The following is a 9236-nucleotide window of genomic DNA, read 5'->3' as shown; positions in this document are numbered from 1 at the left end:
TACAATTGTTATATCTTTGTCTTGGGTTGATCCTTTGATCATTATGTACTGTCCTTCTTTGTCTCTTCTAATAGTCTTTATTATAAAGCCTATTTTGTCTGATATGAGAATAGCTACTCCAGTTTTCTTTTGATTTCCATTTACATGGACTATCTTTTTCCATCCCCTCACTTTCAGTCTGTATGTGTTCCTAGGTCTGAAGTGGGTCTCTTGTAGACAGCATATATATAGTTCTTGTTTTTGTATCCATTCAGCTAGTCTATGTCTTTTGGTTGTAGAATTTAATCCATTTATGTTTAAGGTAATTATTGGTATGTATGTTCCTATTACCATTTTCTTAATTTCTTTGGATTTGTTTTTGTAGGTGTTTTCCTTCTCTTGTATTTCCTGCCTAGAGAAGTTCCTCTAGCATTTGTTGTAAAGCTGGCTTGGTGGTGCTGAATTGTCTTAGCTTTTGGTTGTCTGTAAAGGTTTTAATTTCTCTGTCAAATTTGAATGAGATATATGCTGGGTAGAGTAATCTTGGTTGTAAATTTTTCCCTTTCATCACTTTAAATATGTCCTGCCACCTCCCTTCTCCTTTTAGAGTTTCTGCTGAAAGCTCAGCTGTTTACCTTTCTGGGATTCCCTTGTATGTTATTTGTTGCTTTTCCCTTGCTGCTTTTAAAATTTCTTCTTTGTATTTAATTTTTGATAGTTTGATTAATATGTGTCTTGACATGGTCCTCCTTGGATTTATCCTGTATGGGACTCTCTGCACTTCCTTGACTTGACTGACTACTTCCTTTCCCACGTTAGGGAAGTTTTCAAATATAATCTCTTCAAATATTTTCTCAGTCCCTTTCTTTTTCTCTTCTTATGAGACCCCTATATTTCAAATGTTGTGCATTTAATGTTGTCCCAGAGGTCTCTGAGACTGTCCTCAATTCTTTTCATTCTTTTTTCTTTATTCTGCTCTGTGGTAGTTATTTCCACTATTTTATCTTCCAGGTCACTTGTCTGTTCTTCTGCCTCAGTTATTCTGCTATTGATTCCTTCTAGAGAATTTTAAATTCCCTTTATTTTGTTGTTCATCATTGTTTGTTTGCTCTTTAGTTCTTCTAGGTCCTTTTAAAACGTTTCTTGTATTATCTCCATTCTATTTCCAAGATTTTGGATCATCTTCACTATCATTACTCTGAATTCTTTCAGGTTGACTGCCTATTTCCTCCTCATTAGTTTGGTCTGGTGGATTTTTACCTTGCTCCTTCATCTGCTGCATATTTCTCTGTCCTCTCATTTTGCTTAACTTACTGTGTTTGGGGTCTCATTTTCATAGGCTGTATGTTCATAGTTCCTGTTATTTTTGGTGTCTGTCCCCGTTTCAGTGAGTTGTGTAGGCTTCCTGGTGAAGGGAACTGGTGCCTGTGTTCTGGTGGGTGGGGCTGGATCTTGTCTTTCTGGTGGTTAGGGCTGCATCAGTGGTGTGTTTTGGGGTGTCTGTGGACTTATTATGAGTTTAGGCAGCCTCTCTGCTAATGGGTGGGTTTGTGTTCCTGTCTTGCTAGTTGTTTGTCATGGGGTGTCCAGCCATGGAGCTTGCTGGCCATTGGGTGGAGCTCAGTTTTAGTGTTGAGAAAGAAGTCTCTGCGAGAGCTCTCGCTGATTGATATTACATGGTTCCAGGAGGACTCTGGTGGTCCTATGTCCTGAACTCGGCTCTCCCACTTCAGTGGCTCAGGACTGACATCATGCCAGCACACCAAGACCCTGTCAGCCATACAGCTCAGAAGAAAAGGCAGAGAAAAGAAAGAAAAAACAATAATTAAAAAAAATAATTAAAATAAAAAAATAAGAAAGTAATAAAAAAAAGAAAAAGAAGAGAGCAACCAAACCAATAAACGAATTCATCAATGATAACAAGCGCTAAAATCTATAGTAAGATAAACATAAAAATCAGAAATAAGTCAGTTGCAGGCAGCAAACCCCAAGTCTACAGTTGCTCCCAAAGTCCACTGCCTCAATTTTGGGTTGATTTGTTATGTGTTCAGGTATTCCACAGATGCAGGGTACCTCAAGTTGATTGTGGAGATTTAATCCACTCTTCCTGAGGCAGCACGAAGAAATTTCCCTTTCTCTTCTTTGTTCGCACAGCTCCTGGGGTTCAGCTTTGGTTTTGGCCCCTCCTCTGTGTGTAGGTTACCCTCAGGCTTCCAGGTACATGGGGATTTTCTGGGCTTTTGGGAAGTCTGAGGTCTTCTGCCAGTGTTCAGTAGGTGTTCTGTAGGAGTTGTTCCACATGTAGATGTATTTTTGATGTTTTTTGATGTATTTGTGGGGAGGAAGGTGATCTCCACATCTTACTCTTCTGCCATCTTGAAGGTCTACTTCTGTTGCCTCTTTTTTATGGAAAGTTCTTTTAAGCCTACATTTACTTGTTACTTACTCTATGAAGACTTTCTTACCTGTAAGGTAGAACTGACTGTTTTCTCCTTTTAATTCATGGAATATGGTTACATTCTTCTCATGCTTAAAAGCTTCTTGAGGGCTGGGTCCATGACAGATTTATATGTATCTCTCTTGTGCCTATTCCAGTCCCTGGTACAAAAGAAGTGCCAAATAGATGTTTAGTGACTGAATGGTATCTGCTTTTTGTAACATTTTCAAGGATGTCAGAGCAAATGTGTAAGATTGTTGCACTCAGCAATTCACCAAATATTTACCTAGTGTACCTACTATGTGTCAGGCATTGTTCTGGATGCTGAGGCTATACCAGTAAACAAAACATTGTCCACATCCTCATACATTTTAGAGAGGAAGACAGAAAATGAACACATAAACATTTACTATATCAGGAAGGGGTAACTGCTGTAGAGAAAAACACAGCCACCAGATAAAGGATAGAGGTGATGTGGGTGGCTATTTTAGAGAGGCTTGCCAAAAAGTCCTCCTAGAAGCCCTTCCCATGAGTTCTGAATGAATTGAGGTACAGATAACGCACACATTAAGGAAGAGAGTTTTAGAGAGGAGCAACAAGTGCGAAAGCCATGAGGAGGAAGCATTCTTGACTTTTTTGAAAAACAGCAAAGAGGCCAGTGCTGGCTGGAGGGAGAAAGGAGCTAAGGAGAGAAGGGCAGAGAATAAAGTCAGTGAGGCATCCAGTAGTCAGAGCCTGATAGGCCACTATAAAGAATTTGCATTTTATTCTCAGTGTGGTGGAAGCAATTGTGTGTTTTGCCTGGGGAAGAGACATGGTATAATTGATCACTGTGGTTGCTCCGGGGAGAATAGACTATGGGAGCAGGAAGAGAAGCTGGAAGATTGTTTAGTTTTGCTAGGGCTGCTGTAGCAAAACACCACAAATTGAGTGGTTTAAGCAATAGAAATTTATTGTCTCATGGTTTTGGAGCTAGAAGTCCAAAATCAAGGTGCTGGCAGGACTGGTTCCTTCTGAGGTTGTGAGGAAAGAGTCTATTCCAGGCCTCTCTCCTTGGCTTGTAGATAGCCATATTTTCCCAGAGCCATTTCACATCATCTTCCTTCTAAAACTGAGCAGAACCCTGAGCACGCCCCCCACCCCAAGTACAAAGACCCTTCCATGTCTCTTGCTTCTTGTTTACAGAAAAGCTGTAGTCTCCCAGGCCTCCGTGAGTCACAAAAAAGCAGGCTCAAGCAGCTAATGATTAGGACAATAATGTCTGATGTATATTCCTGAGTTGTTTTATAGATACTGTAACTGCCACCAGAGGGAGAAAGCTAACTGCATGATGAACAGACTGCAGCCATGACATAAACTGCTCCTTCTTGAGCAATACTCAGTCTATGGCTGGCATAGTTCCAGAAACTGACCTTAAGAGAATGGGATTAACACTATTGCTTAGAGTAATCTATGTCTTTGTGGGCATCAAAATAATTGTAGCTTGTTCTGCCTATATATGTAAATGGGCAAGTACAACTGTCAGCAAAGAGATGCTACAGACACAAGTTGATATCTTCAACTCTGAGAATACAGCGCCCTATGTTAGCATGAAGAAGTTACAGAAGACGGACCTTTGCCCATGATCCCAAAGAAATGGAATGATGTTCTGACAAGTGGGGATTTATGAGCAGCATTTGGCAGGAAGAAAATCTTTGCAGGAAAGAGTTCTCTGCAGGAGGCACCCTTTTGTCTTGTCACTAACCTTAAACCAGTCACCCCCAAGCTCTATACATCTCCGGCCTTAGCACACCTTTCAAATCTTGTAATCACACAATACCTTGCCTAACTTTTCAGTTCTTTCTGTAGATCAATGAAGTAGAAATGAAGAATAAGTAATTAACAGATGACCAGATCTCTTCCCTTCAGTAATCTCATGAACAAACTGTGTGACCAACCTGTGAATAACACCTAGAGGAAGATCACAAGAAGTCGAGGAGCCTGCACACAGTGGCAGATGGTGATGGCTCTGGCCCCCCATCTCAGTGATGAACTGAGATGACTTCCCTTCTTCTCTTTAAAACTTTCATTGCCAAGCAGAATATTCGGAGGTGATTTTGGGGGACACTGAGTCCACCATCTCCCCAGATTGCCGGCATTCTGATTAAAAGCACCTTTCCTTTTTACCAACATTTGTCTCTCTATGGAATATTGACTTGTTGAGTGGACCTGATTTGGTAACATGTCAATGCATGTCTTTCTGTGTACAAATTTCTCCTTTTTGTAAGGACACCTTGTTCTTAATGGATTAAGGGCCCACACTGTATTGGATTTGAAGGTCATTCTACTCCTGTATGACCTCATCTTAACTAATTACATCTGCAAATCATTTGGACTCTATTTCCAAATAACATCACATTCTAAGGTACTGAGAGGTTAGGACTTCAACATATCTTTTTTTTTTTTTTTTTTTTTTTTTTTTTTTTTTTTTTACGGTGCGCAGGTGTCTCACTGCTGTGGCCTCTCCCGTTGCGGAGCACAGGCTCCAGACACGCAGGCTTAACGGCCATGGCTCATGGGCCCAGCCGCTCCGCGGCATGTGAGATCTTCCCGGACCGGGGCATGAACCCACGTCCCCTGCATTGGCAGGCAGACTCTCAACCACTGCGCCACCAGGGAAGCCCTTCAACATATCTTTTTGAGGGGACACAATTCAATCCATGACAGAAACTGCGAAACACTTGCTCCTTATATTGTTCATACTTGATTGTCTTATTGATTCACTGATTCATTATTTTTCATTCCTTTAACAAAGGTACATTAAGTGTTTTCCAGGAACTTTTGGTATGGTGGATATAGCCATAAGTAGACAGAAAACATTCCTGCCCTTATGAAACGTACACTCTGAGATAAACACTCCTTCCTCCTCCCAGTAAGATTTTAGATCATCTAGCCTTTCAGTCTCTGTTCCTCTTTAACCAAGGTCTGAAACTCAATTGCAAACTCCTGACAGCAGAAGCTCATTAGGAGGCTCTGTTGGTGGCTGTAGTTGATCACCATGCTCATTGCTATAGGTCAGCTTCTCTGCAGGATGTAGTGGAGTAATAGAGCTCTCCTGGAAGCTGTTGCAGCTATGAACATCTGTCTTCAGAGATCTGTGCAAGAGTTGCCTTAAATCAAGGAGAACATGGATGGCCTTCACTATCACAGTGCTAGTGCTAACCTGATGGGAAGACAGTTCTTAGGAAGTGGAGAAGCTTCATCAAAGTCCTCCTCAATCTCTTAAAGATAGCTACCTCACAGGGAATGACTGGCTGCTGTAGAATTTTTGATGAGTCCAAGGTCTTTAGTTATCCATGACATGCTGGACATTCAGCCTTGGAAATGGGTGCCTGCTTATAAAGCCATCATGTTTCTCATTGCCTTTGATGGGCTACTCTGGAGCAGAAACCCCCGGCAAGGGTCAGGAGGAATCTAAGAGAAGGATTTCCCACAGGATGTTTGTCTCTTGTGGTTGCAAGCTGTAGAATGGAGTGATCTTCACTCTAGTGGTTCAATTATGTTGAACTTAAATGATTTTCTCTGTTTTCAAAAGACATGGCAGAATGTGATCCTCTGCAAAATACTTGTTCGAGAGATTCTGAATTAGCCTTGGGTTAGTGAATGGTTGGGTCTTAGAATATCAAATGCTAGGAACTTTAGGCAACTATCTTAAAAAGGATATGATTGATTATTTATGTCCTTACATAAGTATGATTTCTTCCTATTTCTTTTTTACCAAGCACTATATTAGCTGTTGTGGATGATGGGATGTCTGAGACAAGCTCTCAGTCTAGTTGAGGATGTAATCTTAACAGCCAACTTACACATGTGCTTTAGACAAAAATTTTGAACTGTCATAGTTCCTTTCTCATGAAGTCTGAATATGGTGAATTGGAATCCTCATATTTTAGGAAACTTTTTGTTGGGTTTTACAAGTGTTTACTTAGCTTTAGACCTCAATTTCATGATGCCTCCATTTCCAAGTGGAAAAATCAGGATACTCTTATGTTATTCACTTAGATAAAATAATGTCTTATTTAGGGGTGCTATGTGTGTGTTTTTTGATATTATGGAATATATTTTGACCAGATTTTGAGTTGGGAGTAAAAAAGATAAATATATTCCATAATACTATCTGACTAGACCCAAAGATAAGTCTTGAGACTATCTAAGGAGGAAAAAAAGGGAATAATTCCCTTTATTTTGGAATCTTTTCCTTTATTTTAAATGATTACTGGAGTTCGAGTTGGCAAATCTCAATTCTTTCTACCAAATGAGTGTGATTAGTTTCATTAGTAGAATGGGATAATGCCCAGAATAGAATAAGTGTGAAAGGCCATAGCACAATGCTTGGCACACTGAAGATATTACTTTGTGTTAAACTGTTGTGAGTCTGAGGCAATTAATTTGTACTTCTATCCACTGTGTTAGATTGACAATAAGTTCACAGAAGTCATTACAGAAAATTGTGAGAGGTTCACACAGAAGGTAAGGGGATACTTAACACGATGGATTGAGAAAGTATTTTCTACTGGACTGTTACATTTCTTGCAAATTGAATCTAGTTTCCTCTGAATTTTTATATGTTTTGTAACTCAGGCTTCATTTGTGATTCATCTCTCCCAAATTCATCACTAGAAGCTGTTGCAGTCTCTTGGTGTTATTTGTGACAATGAGTCACCTGGCCCATTTCTGTGTTTAAAGTATTCCTATTTGTGTTACATATATCTTTAGTCAGTAGTCTCTTCATTACTATAAGCTAGTTCCTTCTCTACATTCCTAGGAGTTTCCCACAAATTATATTACTGACTATGGTATGTGTGTGTGTTGTGTTGTATGTGTGTGTATGTGTGTTTTGTGTATGTGTGTGTGCATGTTGTATGTGTGTGCATACACGTGTGTATGTTGTATGTGTTGTGTGTATGTTGTGTATATGCATGTATGTGTTGTGTGTATATGTGTGTTGTGTGTATGTGTGTGTGTGCATGCATGTGTGTATGTGTTGTGTGTATGTGTGTGTAAAGGAAAACTTACTTCTATTTTTCTCTACTCATACTCATAACACTTTATGAGTCACTGGTGTAACTCTGTGACCCTGACCAGTGTGGCACTGGTGTCACTTCTGATAACGTGTGGATTTTTCCCTCAGACAAGCAATTCTCTGACACCAGCCTGCAATTCAGTTTGATTCTGACACTAACTGGAGTTAGTGCAGAGCCCACTGATTAGGGCTAAGTCCCACAAGACTTCCCTCCACTTCAGCTACCAATCACAAGTAGTAGGTCCCCAGGTTACCCACAACGTCTGTCCAACTTGGCTACAAATCAGAGGTTTCCAAGAACCTCTCCTTGTATTCAGTCATTTGCTAGAACAACTCACAGAATTCAAGGGAAACATTTATGTTTATCAGTAAGTGGAAGCTCTCTGAATTCCATACTTCTGGGATTTTTTATGGAGCTTCATCACATAGGCATGACTGATCATTAGCTTAATATCCAGCTCCTCTCCCCTTCCTGGGGTATGGGGGGATGGTGCTGAAAGTTCCAAACTTCTAATTATGGCTCAATCTTTCTGGTGACCAGCCCACATCCCCAAACTATCCAGGAGCTCACTAAGAGTTTCCTCATTAGAACAAAAGATGCTCTCTCCTAATACCCAGGAATTACAAGGACTTTAGGAGCCCTGTGTCAGGAACCAGGTTCAAAGACCAAATATTAGAACAAAAGATGCTCCCAGTGTTCTGATCACTTAGGAAATTATAAGAATTTTAGAAACTCATGCCAGGAACAGGGTGGGAGATGGGGGAGAGGCAGAGAACAATATATATATTTTCTGTTATTTCAGTGTGCATTTCTAAGGCTTCCCTGATCACCCCAGCTAAAAACTCTCCTTTTTCCAAACTTATATTGGTTTATTCCCACTGCTCTAATGATTTAGCAATTAAAAAACCTTGCTGTATGATTATTCAAATCCATGCCTGGTAAAACACTGACCTCCTTGAAAGAGCAGAAGCAATATCTGAACAAGTTTTGTCTTTACCATGTATAGTAGATGTTCAGTGACTGTTTACTGATTGAATGAATACTTGTTTGTCTTTGTGTATACATGCATTCATAACACCATGGCATTTCATTTCTATAAATGACGTCTTCAATCAAAGTATACAGCTGTGTTTGAGAGACTTCTGCCAGTATGTTTTCTACACTGTATATAGGAAATGGGTTTTCAGTTTAGGAACTGTAGCTATTTGAAGAGATTGAAATTTTGTCTCTTAGATTCGCACTGCGCCTAAAATCTTTGCTGAAAAAAGAGCAGTCATGTTCCTTACAGAGGAACACCAGGTGTTCTATTAGCTGCTGCTGTTTCTCAGTAGTTCACAGTCATATCATATTTTTAAAAAGCTGTGTTACACTGTTACACTACATCCTTGAAAGGCTTCTTCTGCCTTCCTTCTTGGGGATTTCTCTGCTTCTGCTCACAGGTTGTATTGCCCTGAGTGCCAGTTTTCCATATGTACCACACAAGGCAACAATAACAAAAGGACATGATTAGTGCTCCCATTTTGAATGTGTAGTATCCTCATTGGAGGATACTACTTTTATAATTTAAGCTCACTAGCATTTTCCCCCTTAATTTCTCAATGTAGGAACTTCAGTCAGATATGCATGTATTTAAATTCTGGTGCATCTAGTTATTAGCTGTGTGATCCTGGACAAATTGACTTAAACTCTAAGTCTTAGTTTTCTTATCTATAATGTAGGGGTAATAATCCTACCTACCTGATGGGACAGTAGTGAGG

This window comes from Tursiops truncatus, chromosome 5 (assembly GCF_011762595.2).
Source record: "Tursiops truncatus isolate mTurTru1 chromosome 5, mTurTru1.mat.Y, whole genome shotgun sequence".
NCBI classification, from domain to species: domain Eukaryota; kingdom Metazoa; phylum Chordata; class Mammalia; order Artiodactyla; family Delphinidae; genus Tursiops; species Tursiops truncatus.
Note: the sequence above shows the minus strand (reverse complement) of the source record.